The sequence below is a fragment of the Lithobates pipiens genome, unplaced genomic scaffold (assembly GCF_037356315.1).
Source record: "Lithobates pipiens isolate NorthernLeopardFrog02 unplaced genomic scaffold, aLitPip1_a1.2 Scaffold_8, whole genome shotgun sequence".
Taxonomy (NCBI): Eukaryota; Metazoa; Chordata; class Amphibia; order Anura; family Ranidae; genus Lithobates; species Lithobates pipiens.
The window spans coordinates 608,323,422-608,340,922 of NW_027507903.1; the positions used below are offsets into that span (position 1 = coordinate 608,323,422).

The 17,501-nt window shown below is 45.5% G+C and overlaps 2 pseudogenes; both read right to left on the reverse strand.

Moving 5' to 3' along the window:
* Positions 1-1,492: 1,492 nt before the first annotated feature.
* LOC143961349 (uncharacterized) lies at positions 1,493-3,180 on the reverse strand (annotated as a pseudogene).
* A 4,027-nt stretch (positions 3,181-7,207) lies between these two features.
* Positions 7,208-10,783, reverse strand: LOC143963809 (uncharacterized; annotated as a pseudogene).
* Between the last annotated feature and the right edge of the window lie 6,718 nt (positions 10,784-17,501).

Below are 17,501 nucleotides of genomic sequence, written 5' to 3' on the forward strand. Positions count from 1 at the left end.
TAACCATCAGCTTCCAGGTTTTATTGTCAAAGCTTCATTGAACAAAATGAAGTTAGAAAATGATTGGTTGATTGGCACAGCTGCATAAGATTTTTCAAACTCCAGTTTTACTTCAGTGGTGAACCAACTCTTTAACCTTATAGCACCGGCGCCTCCTGGCCCTTTAAGCCCTTGTACACACGGTCGGAGAATCTGTCGGAATGTGTCTTATTGGACCGTGTCGTCAGATAATCCGACTGTGTGTGGTATGCATCTGACTGATTCCGTCCGAATCTCCGTCCGACCCAATTTTCCAACATGTTGGAAATATTTCCCGACCAACTGGGCCGGACGGACCTAATCCGATCATGTGTAGAGAATTTTCATCGGACCAAGTGCCACGCATGCTCAGATCAAATTCCCACATCAAAGCTATTGGCTACTAGCCTGAATGTAGTCCCATCGTAACGAAATTACGTCATCACGTTCTGAAAGATCAGATTTTTCGCCAACTTGGCCCGACCGTGTGTATGCAACAGTTTCAGACACAATCCGTCGGACTAAATCCGACGGATTTGGTTGGCAGAATCTCCGACCGTGTGTACAGGGGCTAAGAGTTTTATGACACCGGGAGGTGAAGCGCGGCTTAATATCATGTGACCACCATGATTGGCTGTCACATGGTCCAAATGCTTCTGATCACAAGCTTTCAGCTAGACGATGGTAACTGTTTCAGGAGCGCGCATGCTCTCGGCACAGGTGTATTGGCAGCAATTCACGCAAATATGCGGCCCCTCTGCGCTGAGGACCAGGTGCCAAGAGGCCACATAATTGCATATGGCTGGTGCCAAGGGGTCAAGAAAAAGCAGACACTGCTGAGATTCGAACTCAGGATCTCCTGTTTACTAGACAGGCGCTTTAACCAACTAAGCCACAGCACCCTATGAGAATAGCAACTTTCTTGCGTTTCTCTGTCTAAGTGATCTAGCATGTAAGTTGCTATTTTTTTTTATTTGTGTGTTCCTGTATACAATACTTTTTTTTTTTTTGTATATCTGTGATCACATATTGAACTATATAATATTTTTATATTGGGTTTAGATACCTTAACCACAGTGGCTTGTGGCAATGGTTCAAATATAGGCCAGGACACTATCTTCATGGAGTTTGTATGTTCTCTTTGTACTCGCCATTCCAAAGATATGCCAGTAGGTTATTTGGCTACTGACTAAATTGGCCTAGTACAGTGATGGCGAACCTTGGCACCCCAGATGTTTTGAAACTACATTCACCAAGATGCTCAGCTACACTGCAGAGTGCCAGAGCATCATGGGAAATGTAGTTCCAAAACATCTGGGGTGCCAAGGTTCACCATCACTGGCCTAGTACATGAGTGCAGGTCTGAAAATGATAACAGCAGACCCTGGTAACACTTTATTGAGTGGCTAATGCAGCTCTGGAATGCATGTCAGACATGGAGCCCCAAAAAGGTTGTGGGGAAAGGATGGATAATACAGCAAATATTTGCTCAAGAAATATCTTGTTTTATTTAAAAAATATATATATCTATTGAAATATAGTGTATAAACAAAATGTCTAAAACAATAGACATGATTTTACATGCAAATATAGCAGAAATAATTTTCTACTTAGTCAGTAAAACCCTCTATCGTCAAATCTGTCAGCGAAATCACAAATTTTTACATTTTTGCACTACAATTTGTTTCAGATCCTACAACCAGTTCTTTAAATTGAGATTTCCACAGTACTCGATCTCTTAAACACAGCCACAAAACCTTTCCTTTGGTAGTCTAAAGGCCTGTACACACGATCAGACTTTTTGACAACAAACATGCAAATTAGCTGTTTTGGAGCAACATCCGACCGTGCGTACGCTCCATCGGACAAACTTTTTGGGTTTTCATCGGACTTTTGTTGGCTGTGCGAACGGACAAACTTTCTGGCAACAAAAGTCTGATGCAGCAAAGTCTGATCGTGTGTACAGAAAACCATAGGACTTTTGTACAAAGTACAAACAGGCATGCTCAGAACCAATGCAAAAGATCAGACAACAATACAGAAGTTGACCAAAGGTGGCGGTAAAGAGCAGAAAAAAACACGTGATTTGGTGAAAGTTGGCTGAAAAAGTCCTGCTGTGTGTATGCAATACAAGTTCTCGGCCGACGCCCTTCGTACAAAAATCCAAGGGAAAGTTTGTACAAAGTCCTATCGTGTGTATGAGGCTTTACATGGTAGAGACAACAGGGGGAGCTGGATGACTAGTGTGAAAGTCTTTGGCTTGCACGGTTCCTCCACTCCTTGGCTTATGAAGAACAAGTTGATAACAGTGTAATAATACTGTACACTCTTCCAGCTCCTTAGACAAGAAAAGACAAGATAATATGGATAGACATGAATTTAGCCCTCTTAGCAAGTCTTGTTCTTTTGAAACCGCTTCACAAAGTTGGTGAAGACTTCCAGTCCCTCCAGCAGTCCTTCCCCATTGGTTGCACAGCACCCCTGGATGTGCCATGGATGTCCTTTTATCTTCGCCAGTCCAAACGCATCCGCCACCTCCATAGATTTCCTGGCACCTGGGAGATCTTGCTTATTGGCCAGTAATAGCAACGGCGAACCTTTCATTTCATCATCCCCCAGTATAGCACTGAGGTCAGTCCTGGCTTCATCAAACCTCTCTGGATCAGCACTGTCCACCACAAAAATCAACCCATCTGTATTGGCATAGTAATGCCTCCACAGGGGTCGAATTTTGCTATGACAGGCTACATCCCAGACAGTAAAGGTCACATTACGGATGGGCTCCACAGTCTCAACGTTAAATCCGATGGTTGGGATTGTACATACTGTTTCATTTAACTTCAGCCTGTAGAGGATGGTGGTGGTTCCAGCTCCATCCAGACCCAACATCAAGATCCAAGCCTTGGTGCCAGAGAAGCTCATAAGAACTTGGTAAAGGCTGCTGAGGAGGGCACCCATATTTGCAGATGTAGATTAACTGTCCCTTCTGAAATCTGTCTACTCTGGTGTCTGTAGCTTTGCATACTCAGAGTAAGCATGATTGCCGTATATATACACAAGATCTCTTATCTAGCCAAACCCAAGTTGTCCAGCAATTTCCTGGTTGCTCTTCAGTTCCGTACTACGTTGGAAGATTCCTCTGAAGTCATTATGACAGTGACAAAACTGACAGCAGCACGTGAAGTGATGTTGTTAGCACAGCATTCAAACCAGAAACAACTTTATTGTAAAGAAGTACTTTAAGTAATAAGCAAAGCAACCATTGACATATACAAGAGCGTGAAACAATATTGTTTGCAAAGACCAAGTACAATACATATTTAGGTAAAACAGATTTCATTGTATTATGAATAAAATTCATTTCAGCATTTTATTAGATGTGTTATTCAACCATTTTTTTTTTAAATGGTAAAAGGTTTGAAATGTTTTCAGATTATAAATGTTGCAGGAGAGCCCAGGAACCACGCAGGGGGAGCTATACAGCCGTGGCCAAACGTTTTGAGAATGACACAAATATTAATAATGCTTAAAGTGAGATAATAAAAATGAAATATTCCTTTAAATATTGTGCCTGGGGGGTCCCCTTAGTTGCCTATAAAGTGGCACATCTGTACAATGTGTAGAACAGTGCCACAGCAAAATAACATTCCCAATGGAAAACATTTCAGTAAACCTTTTCGTGTCTGTAATGTATAGCCAGCTCCTGGCAATATAGATGATAAATCAAGGAAGAAAACAGCATAGTGTCCCCCCAAGGCTTATTGGAATCTGAAATCCCCCTTTAACAAGGGGGCCCCCAGATCCCGCTCCCCCATGTGAATGGGTGTCAGGTAGATTGTACCCCTACTCATTCACCAAAAAAGTATCAAAAAGTAAAAACCACAACAGACAGTTTTTGACAATTGATGAATATGCATCGTCAATCACGTCGCCCCTGATGGACCCAAAAAATAGAAAAAAAATGAAAAAGCTCTGGATGACATCGACATGATGTCAGAAGGAGGCTGGGTCATTTGGTTACGTCACCTTGCCTATATAACAGCTGGAACAGCCAAGAGACAGCAGACGCCGGGAGGCCTCCCATCAAGGCAGAGTTTTTTTTTTCTATTTTTCGGGTCCGTCAGGCGGCGTAATTGAAGATGGATGGACGCTTTTTTTTTCTTTTTTAATAAAGAAATTGTCAAAAACTGTCTGTTGTGGTTTTTACTTTTTGACACTTTTTGTGGTGAATGCGTAGGGGTACAATGTACCCGATACACATTCAAATAGGGGGGCCGGGATCCCAAAGCACCCTAGACAGGTTCAGGGCAAGCGGCCTGGTATGGTTCAGGAGGGTGGGGGCGCTCACTCAACCCCCCCGAGCCATGATGGGTCAAAGGCACCATATGTTTGGTTCGTCTGCGGACAAACGAACACCCGATGTTCGAGTCGAACTTCCGTTTGGTTCGAACATTGGGACCATCCCTATTTATAAGCAGTTACAGCTAACTGTTTTTTTTCCTTTTAGGATAAAGGTTTCACATAAATAAATAAAATTGATCACTCTAAGCACCCCTGCTATTGTTGAATGGCTTGTCTCATCGCTGTAACTGATACAATCTGTTTTCTTGAAAAACTGACTTACTGGCCAGAACACCAGATGAAACTATAAGAAAGAAAGCCTAAAAAAGAAAATAAATTCAGCCATCACATTCAAGAATTAGTAAGCTAAGATATATTATGCATTTTCTTTTAGATTTCATACCACTTTAAAGGTGACTCCACTTTTGTGGGGGAAAAAAAATTTGCGAATAAAAAAATAAATGAAATTAATTAAAGGAAGCCATCCATTGTTTACAACTGTCATGTGATCTGCTGTGATTGGTCACAGCGTTCACATGGTACCGACAGTAAGCTTGTACATTGATCAGTCACTGTCTGTGTCTCGTGGACACAGCCAGTGACAGATCGTGACGCTGCCAGGCCACGCTTCCTGAGAGGACTTCAGATGATGTCCACTTAGAATGGTAAAGCCACCGCCTGGACATCATTCTGCTATAGACAAAAACACAAAAAAATGATGTGGGTGTCCAAAAAATCTATACCAGGCCCTTATCCAGCCATGCAGCCTGGCTGCCCAGGAAAAGGAGGGACAGTGAGCATCCACACCATCCCCTCCTGAACCATAAGGGGCCACATACCATCAACAGTAGGAGAGTACCTTGCCCATGGAGTAGGGTTGCCACCTGTCTGGTTTTCTCCTGGACAGTCCGGTTTTTAAATGATGTCTTCGTGTTTTCATCTGCCCGAAACCCGGACACATTATTCACACCAGACTGCACTGAGAGTGACATCTGATGTCACAGTCTCCCCGATGGCAGCCTGGTTCAGCACAGCAGAGTGTCAGTGAATCAAAGCTTCCTCCTATCTGACCCCCCCGCTAGCTCTCTCATTTCCCAAAGCATCCCCCTAGCACTTATCTGACCCCCCTCAGCTAGCACAAGTCCTCTCCCCTCCTATAGCACCCCCAGCACATATTCAAGCCCTCCACACACCCCTTTGCTAGCTCTAGCCCTCTCCCCTCCCAAAGCATCCCTCGAGCACACATCCAAACACCCCTACAAGCACTAGCCCTCTCCCCTCCCAAAGACTCCCCCACCCTCTGCTAGCATTAGACCTCTCCCCAGGACATATCGGACCCCTGCATTTTGTACATTAAATATTTCTGACCCCTGCATTCCATGCATAATGCTCACAATTAAGCCATGCACTCTGTTCGCCACGGCGCTATGCGCCATATTACTACTCTCTTTCGGGCTACCAAAAGTGTCCTGGATCTTTTACAATCTTATAGCGTATACCCCCCCCCCCCCCACAAAAAATGCAGCCGCTAAAGTGTTCAGGTTTGGCTTAAAGAAAAAGGTTGGTATTCCTACCAAGGAGGCTCCAATGTAATTCCAATGTCAGTTACATCATTCAGCAATGCGAATCCATCATCAATAACGATGAACGCTGACCTTCCAACGCGAAGATCCTCATTTGGTATAGGACTCGTGGAGATGTACTAAAACTGGGGCACTCAGAATCTGGTGCAGTCACGCATAGTAACCAATCAGCTTCCAGGTTTTATTGTCAAAGCTTCATAGAACAAACTGAAGTTAGAAGCTGATTGGTTGATTGGCACAGCTGCACCAGATTTTCTGTACAGCAGAGCTCAGTAATGATGTAGGGAACACTGGATGAGGGGTGAAAACAACCTACAACAGTAACAGGTAAATTGTTAGCTATTGTTCATAGGGTCACAGTTTGTTTTTATCTGCAGTGGTGAACCAACTTTTTAACCTCATAGCACCAGCACCTCCTGGCCCTTTGAGAGTTTTATGACACCGGGAGGAGGATCGCGGCTTAATATCATGTGACCACCATGATTGGCTGTCACGTCACGTGATCCAAATACATCACAAGCTTTGGGTTAGATGACGGTAACTATTTCGGGAGGGTGCACTCTCTCGGCTAAGGTGTTTTGGCAACAATTCACGCAAATATGCGGCCCCTCTGCGCTAAGGACCAGGCACCAAGAGGCCACATAATTGCATATGGCCGGCGCCAAGGGTTTAAGAAAAGGCAGGCACTGCTGAGATTTGAACTCAGGATCTCCTGTTTACTAAACAGGCGCTTTAACCAACTAAGCCACAGCACCCTACACACCTGGTGGCGTCCTTGCTTTTCTCGGTCTATGTAATCTAGTATGTAAGTTCCTATATTATATATATTTTTTTTTTAAATATGTGTGTTCCTGTATACAGTAATTAAAAAAAAAATCTGTGATCACACATTGAACTATATAATATTTTTATATTGGGTTTAGATATCTTAACCACAGTGGCTTGTGGCAATGGTTCAAATATAGGCCAGGACACTATCTTCATGGAGTTTGTATGTTCTCTTTGTACTCGGCATTCTAAAGATATGCCATAGGTTATTTGGCTACTGCCTAAATTGGCCTAGTACATGAGTGCAGGTGTAAATATTTTAACAGCAGACCCTGGTAACACTCTGTTGAGTAGCAAATGTAGCTCTGGAATGCCTGTCAGACATGGAGCCCCAAAAAATTTGTGGAGTATGGATGGATAATACAGCAAATATTTGCTCAAGAAATATCTTGTTTTATTTAAAAAAATATATATATATATTTATTGAAATACAGTGTATAAACAAAATGTCTAAAACAATAGACATTTTTTTACATGCAAATATAGCAGAAATAATTTTCTACTTACTCAGTAAGACCCTCTATTGTCAAATTTGTCAGCAAAATCACTAACGTTTACATTTTTGCACTACAATTTGTTTCAGAACCTACAACTAGTCCTTTAAACGGGGTTTTCCACAGTACCAGATAGTCAGAAGTCACAAAACCTTTCCTTTGGTCTTAAATGGTAGAGACAACAGGGGGAGCTGGATGACAAGTGTGAAAATCTTTGGGTTGCACGGTTCCTCCACTCCTTGGCTTACAAAGAACAAGTTGATAACAGTGTAATTATACTGTACACTCTTCCAGCTCCTTAGACAAGAAAAGACAAGATGGATAGACATGAATTTAGCCCTCTTGGTAAGTCTTGTTCTTTTGAAACCGCTTCACAAAGTTGGTGAAGACCTCTAGCCCCTCCACCAGTCCTTCTCCATTGGTTGCACAGCACCCCTGGATGTGCCATGGATGTCCTTTTATCTTCGCCAGTCCAAACGCATCTGCCACCTCCATAGGTTTCCTGGCACCTGGGAGATCTTGCTTATTGGCCATCAATAGCAAGGGTGCACCTCTCGTTTCTTCATCCCCCAGCATAGCACTGAGTTCAGTCCTGGCTTCATCAAACCTCTCTGGATCAGCACTGTCCACCAAAAAAATCAGAGAAGAAAAATGTGAAAAAACTGCGCTAAGGTAAAAGAAAAAGTGTAAGTTATATGTACTCTAAGGTGATACCTTTGAGAATGAACGTTTAGCTGCGGCTTCACTGTGTCACATAAATACAGAAAAAATGAAAAAAATACTACTAAGCCGCGCTTAACTTATACAAACAACTAATTGTGCACAAAATTGAAATTGTAAACACAGTATAATAACCATATGTAAATTAGTGTACATTTATAGTGTGCATAGTGTAAAGCACATATAGAAGACTTGAAACATAAACATTAACCCTTACAATATAAATTTCCGTTATATAAACCTCTATCAGCATAAAAGAGGATAAAACAAAAACACCCAGTATTTAACCACTTCCCACCCGGCCAATGTATATATACGGCCGGGTGGGAGCCGCCTGCTCCTGATAGGACGTTCAGGAACGTCATTCAGGAGCAGCGGGATCGCGCGCGCGCGCGCCCGCGCAGCGGCGCGATCCCGATGTGCTCGTGTCACCCGGACACGGCACATCTCAGATCGGCAGGAGGGCTCTGTGATTGGCCCTCCTGATCACATGACGGCCGTGTCCAATCACGGCCGTCATGTGATGTAAACAAACAGCCGGTTGCTAGGCAATCGGCTCTCCTCTCCTCACACGGAAGTCACCGCTGAGAAGAGGAGAGCAGAACGCTGCAGCCGGCTGATGATCAGTGAGTATGGGCTGCTTTTCACAGCTTTTTACTCACTGATCATCAGTGTAGTGTAAGCACACAACACACCACACAGTGAAAACACAGTCCCCACATATGTCCCCAAAACACACATGTCCCCAAAACATACATGTCCCCAAATAATAAAAACACATGTCCCTAATAATAAAAACATGTCCCCCACATATGTCCCACTAAAATCACATGTCCCAATGATTATCTGCACACATATGTACGTGATCACCTGCACACATATGTACATGATCATTTGCGTACATATGTCCGTGATCACACAAACCAATTATTATACACTTAACGGAATTTTTTTTACCAAAAACATGTAGCAGAATACATTTTGGCTTAAATTTATGACAAAATTTGATTTTATTGGATTTCTTTTCAAATAGAAAAAAGAAAATATTGTTTTTTTCCCAAATTTCCGCTTTTTTTGCGCTTATATCGCAAAAAAAAAAAACCGGAGTCGTGAATAAATAACACCAAAATAAAGCTCTATTTGTGCGAACAAAATGATAACAATTTCATTTGGGTACAGTGTAGCATGACCGCGCAATTGTCACTGAAAGCGCTAGAGCGCTGAAAGCTGAAAATTGGGCTGGGAAGGAAGGGGGTGAAAGTGCCCTGTATTGAAGTGGTTAAACAGTGAGTCCATATGCATGAACCACAATACCAATTGTTACAGAGTGTTGAATGGAGTCCTCCAAAACTAGACCACAATATTCATAAAGAAACAGCCACTTCATCCAATAAAAAAATATATGTTCAATCCGCCACCAACATGTGATAAAATTTGCCGCTTACCAGAAAAACATGACCCCCCACTACAGAGGGTCACACGAGACTTGTAAGAATGACTTCCGGCCAAAGGGGGATCTTCAATTTCCTCCTGGTTCCACTACTCCAGTGGGGATTGGGAAGAAGACCTATTCCCGAACGTATTCCTCAAAGGCCCAAAGAAGGACTCAAAAGAAGGGACATCGGAAACCATAAAGGGAAGATAAAACTCCAAATAGTGTAAAACCCTTTATTTCTCAAGATAAAAAATTAAAAATGCACTTACAAATGTATAGAAGAAAATAAGACACACAGACAGACCCGTTCTCCTGGAAGCCGTCACAAACACGAAGTGATGTATAGCGTACCGCTCATCCCTACGCGTTTCGCAACAAAATTGCGTCATCCAGGGGCACGGATGACGTAAGTTTGTAAGTGCATTTTTCATTTTTTATCTTGAGAAATAAAGGGTTTTACACTATTTGGAGTTTTATCTTCCCTTTATGGTTCCGATGTCCCTTCTTTTGAGTCCTTCTTTGGGCCTTTGAGGAATACGTTCGGGAATAGGTCTTCTTCCCAATCCCCACTGGAGTAGTGGAACCAGGAGGAAATTGAAGATCCCCCTTTGGCCGGAAGTCATTCTTACAAGTCTCGTGTGACCCTCTGTAGTGGAGGGTCATGTTTTTCTGGTAAGCGGCAAATTTTATCACATGTTGGTGGCGGATTGAACATATATTTTTTTATTGGATGAAGTGGCTGTTTCTTTATGAATATTGTGGTCTAGTTTTGGAGGACTCCATTTAACACTCTGTAACAATTGGTATTGTGGTTCATGCATACGGACTCACTGTTTAAATACTGTTTTTTTTTGTTTTATCCTCTTTTATGCTGATAGAGGTTTATATAACGGAAATTTATATTGTAAGGGTTAATGTTTATGTTTCAAGTCTTCTATATGTGCTTTACACTATGCACACTATAAATGTACACTAATTTACATATGGTTATTATACTGTGTTTACAATTTCAATTTTGTGCACAATTAGTTGTTTGTATAAGTTTAGCGCGGCTTAGTAGTATTTTTTTTCATTTTTTTCACCAAAAAAATCAACCCATCTGTATTGGCATAGTAATGCCTCCACAGGGGTCGAATTTTGCTATGACAGGCTACATCCCAGACAGTAAAGGTCACATTACGGATGGGCTCCACAGTCTCAACGTTAAATCCAATGGTTGGGATTGTACATACTGTCTCATTTAACTTCAGCCTGTAGAGGATGGCGGTCGTTCAAGCTCCATCCAGACCCAACATCAAGATCCGAGCCTTGGTGCCAGAGAAGTTCATAAGAACTTGGTAAAGGCTGCTGAGGAGGGCACCCATATTTGCAGATGTAGATTAACTGTCCCTTCTGAAATCTGTCTACTCTAGATGTCTATAGCTTTGCATACTCCGAGCAGTGGCGGCCCGCCCATAGGGGGCGCCCGGGCGCCGCCCCCCCTCTCCCTAGGTGTAAAAAAAAAAAAAAGTAAAAAAAAAAAAACGGGCCCTTTAAGACATTTAAAAAAAAAAAAAAATGTCATTTAACAATTTAACATAGTGTACTGTGGCGCCGGTCACAGTGCACTATGAGAAGCGCCACGTCCATGCAATCACAAGATTGCATTCATGGCGCTTCATTTGCGGGTTAAAAACCCGCCTTGCGGCGCACAGCAGAACGCCGACTAGCTTCCGCCCGTAAAATCACTGTGATTCTACGGGCGGGAGCATTGTCACTCTTAGACAGGCAGTCACTTCCGGCTTTCGGCTGCTTCACGAAACCCGGAAGTGACGTAGGCAGCTCCGTTCCTTAGCCCGAGCGGAGCTGCCAGACAGTGAGAGGTGAGTCACCGCATAAAGGCTTTCTAGCCTCTACTTTGTGGAGAATGTTCGTGCATTTAGCTGAATGAATGCAAAAAGCTTTCACAGCCAGAAAGGTTTCCCCAGGCCAGGCGACTTTTGCCGTGGCCAATCAGAGAATGAGCTCTGAAGGGGGAACTCCACGCCAAATTTCTGAAAAAAAATTTGACGTGGGTTCCCCCTCCGAGAGCATACCAGGCCCTTAGGTCTGGTATGGATTCCAAGGGGAACCCCCTACGCCGAAAAAACGGCGTGGGGTTCCCCCCCAGATCCACACCAGACCCTTATCCGAGCACGCTACCCGGCCGGCCAGGAAAGGGGGTGGGGACGAGCGGGCGCCCCCCCCCCCCTCCTGAGCCGTACCAGGCCGCGTGCCCTCAACATGGGGGGGTGCCTTGGGGGAGGGGGGGCGTGCGGCCCCCCCACCCCAAAGCACCTTGTCCCCATGTTGATGAGGACAAGGGCCTCTTCCCGACAACCCTGGCCGTTGGTTGTCGGGGTCTGCGGGCGGGGGGCTTATCGGAATCCGGGAGCCCCCTTTAATAAGGGGGCCCCCGGATACCGGCCCCCCACCCTATGTGAATGAGTATGGGGTACAATGTACCCCTACCCATTCACCTGTGAAAAAAAGTACAAAAAAAAAACACAACACAGGGTTAAAATATTTTATTGCACAGCTCCGGGGGTCTTCCGTCTTCGGGGGTCTTCTCGCCGGACTCCTCCGCTATCTTCTTGTAGCTCTTTTGCTAGCGGAGGAGTCCGGCTTTCTTCCTCGCTGCCGGCCTCTTCTCCCGACTTCGGGGGTCTTGTCCCCCTCTTCGGTTCTTCTGCCGGGCCACCGCGCCTTCTTATAGCTCTTTTACAGGCGGTGGCCCGGTCTTCTGCTGCCGCCGCCGCCGCCCGTTCTTCTTCTTCTTCTTCTTCTTCTTCTTCTTCTTCTTCTCCTTCTTCTCCAGGAGATGTTGCCTCGACGATCTCCCTGGCCGGAATGCCAGGGACGCGCTGTGCTGCCACTTATATAGGGACAATGGGGCGGTGTCACATGGGTTGATGTCACATGGGTTGGTCACATGGGTTGATGTCACATGGCGACTGTGACATCAACCCATGTGACCAACCCATGTGACATCAACCCATGTGACACCGCCCCATTGTCCCTATATAAGTGGCAGCACAGCGCGTCCCTGGCATTCCGGCCAGGGAGATCGTCGAGGCAACATCTCCTGGAGAAGAAGGAGAAGAAGAAGAAGAAGAAGAAGAAGAACGGGCGGCGGCAGCAGAAGACCGGGCCACCGCCTGTAAAAGAGCTATAAGAAGGCGCGGTGGCCCGGCAGAAGAACCGAAGAGGGGGACAAGACCCCCGAAGTCGGGAGAAGAGGCCGGCGGCGAGGAAGAAAGCCGGACTCCTCCGCTAGCAAAAGAGCTACAAGAAGATAGCGGAGGAGTCCGGCGAGAAGACCCCCGAAGACGGAAGACCCCCGGAGCTGTGCAATAAAATATTTTAACCCTGTGTTGTGTTTTTTTTTGTACTTTTTTTCACAGGTGAATGGGTAGGGGTACATTGTACCCCATACTCATTCACATAGGGTGGGGGGCCAGTATCCGGGGGCCCCCTTATTAAAGGGGGCTCCCGGATTCCGATAAGCCCCCCGCCCGCAGACCCCGACAACCAACGGCCAGGGTTGTCGGGAAGAGGCCCTTGTCCTCATCAACATGGGGACAAGGTGCTTTGGGGTGGGGGGGCCGCACGCCCCCCTCCCCCAAGGCACCCCCCCATGTTGAGGGCACGCGGCCTGGTACGGCTCAGGAGGGGGGGCCGCCCGCTCGTCCCCACCCCCTTTCCTGGCCGGCCGGGTAGCGTGCTCGGATAAGGGTCTGGTGTGGATCTGGGGGGGAACCCCACGCCGTTTTTTCGGCGTAGGGGGTTCCCCTTGGAATCCATACCAGACCTAAGGGCCTGGTATGCTCTCGGAGGGGGAACCCACGTCAAATTTTTTTTCCGATTACATAAGGGGCGTGTTTTATGAGAAGTGGGAGGGGCCAAAATGGTGGGCGGGGTCATGATGGGCGGGGTCTGGTGCCCCCCCATCCAAAAACTTCACCAGCCGCCACTGACTCCGAGTAAGCCTGATTGCCATATATATACACAAGATCTCTTATCTAGCCAAACCCAAGTTGTCCAGCAATTTCCTGGTTGCTCTTTAGTTTCGTACTACGTTGGAAGATTCCTCTAGAAGTCATTATGACAGTAACAAAGCTGACAGCAGCACATGAAGTGATGTTGTTAGCACAGCATTCAAAACAGAAACAACTTTATTGTAAAGAAGCACTTTAAGTAATAAACAAATCAACCATTGAAATGTACAAGACCAACACCCGGTCCTGCAATGCAGTGGGCTACTGCATGGCTGATGCACTCTGAATACAGTCAGCCATCTTCCTCCGCCTCGTGGTTGGGCGTTGCACGCTGGAAGGGTTAACTTCTCCTCTGGGGCGTAACTCCACCCCTACACTCGTTGACCCGGCGTGTGAGGAAATGTAACGCTACATTTTCTCCATGCATCCCAGCAACACCTGGCAGCAGGCACTAAGGAATTGCAGGCTAGTTAGTAGCTGTCACTGAACACACACAGCAAAATGTCCCTCTCTTGATGTCCCAACTGTAAGGGACCAACTTCTCTGTAGTCCCCGGCAACGCCACCCATTGTGTCTGTGTTTCCAAGGGCAACAGTGACATCCACAAACCCCATCCACATTCTTACTGTGATAGCAGGACAAGTTATTGCACACAGTGAGTGGTGATCAGCGTTGAACCCACGACGGACACCTGTAATTGAATGGCACGATGCCGCTGTGATTGCCATGTATGACAACACATGTTACAGTCACTGAATGCTGGACTTTATATTAAATCCGGTAGATGGTTGCTATGGGCTGCGGCTAGTGGGCTGACAGTAAAGGCAAATCTCGATTCCATACAAGCAGCACTTCAAACTCTGAACTTTTCAAATTGCATTATTTTGAAATACATCAATAGGGCGGTATAATGAAGCCTGGTAGGGGGAAGCGGCTCTGTATAGATGAGGGACTGAGGAGAAGCGGCTCTGTATAGATGAGGGACTGAGGAGAAGCGGCTCTGTATAGATGAGGGACAGAGGAGAAGCGGCTCTGTATAGATGCAGGATGGAGGAGAAGCGGCTCTGTATAGATGAGGGACTGAGGAGAAGTGGCTCTGTATAGATGCAGTGACGGAGGAGAAGCGGCTTGTAAAGATGCATGGACTGAGGAGAAGCGGCTCTGTATAGATGCAGGGACGGAGGAGAAGCGGCTCTGTATAGATGCAGGATGGAGGAGAAGTGGCTCTGTATAGATGCAGGACTGAGGAGAAGGGGCTCTGTATAGATATAGGGACGGAGGAGAAGCGGCTCTGTATACATGCAGGACTGAGGAGAGGCGGTTCTGTATAGATGCAGGATGGAGTAGTGGCTCTGGATAGATATAGGGACGGAGGAGAAGCGGCTCTGTATAGATGCAGGGACGGAGGAGAAGTGGCTCTGTATAGATGAGGGACTGAGGAGAAGCGGTTCTGTATAGATGCAGGGATGGAGGAGAAGTGGCTCTGTATAGATGCAGGGATGGAGGAGAAGTGGCTCTGTATAGATGCAGGAATGGAGGAGAAGCGGCTCTGTATAGATGCAGGAACTAATGAGAAGTGGCTCTGTATAGAAGCAGGGACGGAGGAGAAGTGGCTCTGTATAGATGCAGGACTTAGGAGAAGCGGCTCTGTATAGATGCAGGGACGGAGGAGAAGTGGCTCTGTATAGATGGAGGAGAAGTGGCTCTGTATAGATGCAGGGACTGAGGAGAAGTGGCTCTGTATAGATGCAGGGACGGAGGAGAAGTGGCTCTGTATAGATGCAGGACTTAGGAGAAGCGGCTCTGTATACAGTGGTGTGAAAAAGTGTTTGCCCCCTTCCTCATTTCCTGTTCCTTTGCATGTTTGTCACACTTAAGTGTTTCGGAACATCAAACCAATTTAAACAATAGTCAAGGACAACACAAGTAAACACAAAATGCAATTTGTAAATGAAGGTGTTTATTATTAAAGGTGAAAAAAAATCCAAACCATCATGGCCCTGTGTGAAAAAGTGATTGCCTCCCTTGTTAAAACATACTATAACTGTGGTTGTCCACACCTGAGTTCAATTTCTCTAGCCACACCCAGGCCTGATTATTGCCACACCTGTTCACAGTCAAGGCATCACTTAAATAGGAGCTGCTTGACACAGTAAGGTCCACCAGAAGATCCTTAAAAGCTACACATCATGCCGAGACCCAAAGAAATTCAGGAACAATTGAGAAAGAAAGTAATTGAGATCTATCAGTCTGGAAAGGGTTATAAAGCCATTTCCAAAGCTTTGGGAATCCAGCGAACCACAGTGAGAGACATTATCCACAAATGGCGAAGACATGGAACAGTGGTGAACCTTCCCAGGAGTGGCCGGCCGCCCAAAATTACCCCAAGAGCGCAGCGACGATTAATCCAAGAGGTCACAAAAGACCCCACAACAACGTCCAAGGAACTGCAGGCCTCACTTGCCTCAGTTAAGGTCAGCGTTCATGCCTCCACCATCAGGAAAAGACTGGGCAAAAATGGCCTGCATGGCAGAGTTCCAAGGAGAAAACCACTGCTGAGCAAAAAGAACATCAAAGCTCGTCTCAATTTCTCCACAACACATCTTGATGATCCCCAAGACTTTTGGGACAACATTCTGTGGACCGATGAGGCAAAAGTGGAACTCTTTGGAAGGTGTGTGTCCAAGTATATCTGGCGTAGAAGGAACACTGCATTTCATAAAAATAACATTATACCAACAGTAAAATATGGTGGTGGTAGTGTGATGGTCTGGGGCTGTTTTGCTGCTTCAGGACCTGGAAGACTTGGCGTGATAAAAGGAACTATGAATTCTGCTGTCTACCAAGAGATCCTGAAGGAGAATGTCCGACCATCTGTTCGTGTACTCAAGCTGAAACGAACTTGGGTTCTGCAGCAGGACAATGATCCTAAACACACCAGCAAGTCCACCACCGAATGGCTGAAGAAAAACAAAATGAAGACTTTGGAGTGGCCTAGCCAAAGTCCTGACCTGAATCCTATTGAGATGTTGTGGTATGACCTTAAAAAGGCCGTTCATGCTCGAAAACCCTCTAATGTAACTGAATTAGGACAATTCTGCAAAGATGAGTGGGCCAAAATTCCTCCAGGACGCTGTAAAAGCCTCATTGCACGTTATCGCAAACGCTTGGTTGCAGTTGTTGCTGCTAAGGGTGGCCCAACCAGTTATTAGGTTTAGGGGGCAATCACTTTTTCACACAGGGCCATGATGGTTTGGATTTTTTTCACCTTTAATAATAAACACCTTCATTTACAAACTACATTTTGTGTTTACTTGTGTTGTCCTTGACTATTGTTTAAATTGGTTTGATGTTCCGAAACACTTAAGTGTGACAAACATGCAACGGAACAGGAAATGAGGAAGGGGGCAAACACTTTTTCACACCACTGTACATGTGTGACGGACTGGGGTTTATATGGTCACAAAACAGACACCCCAAAGCAAAGTACATATTCATTTTTTTTTAATATTTCTAAACATGTCCCTTCTATTCTATTAATAACCAGTATATGGCAGAGAAGGTACACAAACAGAGTCTATATAAGGCCACACACCATGTGACTGGGAATTAAACTACTTTCAGCCATAAAGTCAGTGGTCATGTCTCATGCTGTTTGTGTGATTCTTTGCAGTCCACGCCAAGCTGATCACCTTATCTCATCGCGTCTACAATCATCGGCTCTCTTAATTCACATTTTGAGGCCGGTAACATTTTGGGGGCTCGTGTGCCGGGATTCGTTGTGTTACCAGTGAGAGGGAAGCGCGAGATAAGCGTGAGCCTGCTACAGAGCTACAAGGAGAGTCGTGAATGTCATCTGCCTCGTGAGTGCAAGTCTTCAGATTGCAACAGAGATGGCGTCTCCTCGTCGTGCGCTGATGTGGGATATCCGGAAACAAATTCATCTGCTTAATGAAGAACAGCTGCATAGCCTCGCTATTACGCTGGAAGATGAAAGAGACGTGGACGTTCCATCAGTGACTGGTACCAACGAAATGGAACTTGTTGAATTTATTAAAGGCTACTT